Source organism: Aplysia californica, unplaced genomic scaffold (assembly GCF_000002075.1).
Source record: "Aplysia californica isolate F4 #8 unplaced genomic scaffold, AplCal3.0 scaffold00202, whole genome shotgun sequence".
Lineage (NCBI taxonomy): Eukaryota > Metazoa > Mollusca > Gastropoda > Aplysiida > Aplysiidae > Aplysia > Aplysia californica.
Genome location: NW_004797472.1, coordinates 650,686 through 651,739, shown reverse-complemented (window position 1 = coordinate 651,739; position 1,054 = coordinate 650,686). Strand labels below are relative to the sequence as shown.

Here is a 1,054-nt window from a genome sequence, read left to right as displayed (position 1 = left end):
CCCGGACATTTTTAAAAACTACACCAAAAGCTGCACACAGAGGAAAACGCAAAATGATTAGACGTTATACAAAACTATGTTCTTTCCCTAGTTACAAAGTAAAGGCTAACATCTTACAACTTGAGGATGATAAAATATATCATGTAACACAATGTTTAGTCTCTGTGTACATAGCTCAGTCCGACGTTGTGTCCTTGGGAAAGATTTTACACGAATTGTGTTGGGGGTTTGTTTTGTTTTTTTATTGGTGGGGGGTGGGGTGGTGGGGTGGGTGATCGGTCCTCTGGGAGATGGATGGTAAAATTCGGAGGTCTCGACTCTTAGATAATATGTGAGGCAACGTAGTGGAATCAGGCTCTCGTCAAAATAATCAAAGTGAAGAAACTTGCATTTTTCCGCAGGTTTATGAATTTTTAAAAGATTTTTGTTTTTCGGCTCAACACCTTTTATTTATGCCAATTAAGGAACTCATTTCTGTGTGGATTTTTCTGAAAAACGTTGATTAAAGGCACAAAAAGTGTAAATTTTCAGTTACCACGGACTCTTAAGCTAAGCAAATAACTAATCTTTAGCGGCAATTTTCTCACAAATTTTACCCCTGAAAACAAGTGACCCCCGCCTCCTTCTTTTGCTAATATTTCGACTTGTATTCAAGATAAATGGATATTTTTTTATCCAAATAAAGACAAGTGAACAAGCTTTAAAATGATACCAATAACTCTACACGCCCACAAATTGACGAGAGCCTGATTCCACCACGATGCCTCACATATTTCGACAGTGTTTAGAGGGTGTTAAACTATATAACAATATCATATTATTTGCTCCAGCAACTTCGATGTCGTGGGATTTGTTCTCCGTGTAATTTACTCTGGTAATGAAGTGATGATTCAGATCAGTGCTCAAAAGTCAGAGGCGTCTGGCTGCTTTGTGATGGATGGACGGAGGGAATCAATGAAAGTGAGGTTGTACGGAAAGTACGCCGTAGGAGAGAAAAAAGAAGGAAAGAAAGAAAGAAGACGAGAGAACATTGACAAATGAATGGGACGGGGGG

General features: G+C 38.9%; 1 protein-coding gene across 1 annotated transcript in view; it reads right to left on the bottom strand.

The window, feature by feature from the left end:
• Positions 1 to 1,054, bottom strand: part of LOC101857950 (supervillin) — a gene marked incomplete at its 5' end in the record, with an annotated part of 117,549 nt that overhangs the window by 114,886 nt on the left and 1,609 nt on the right.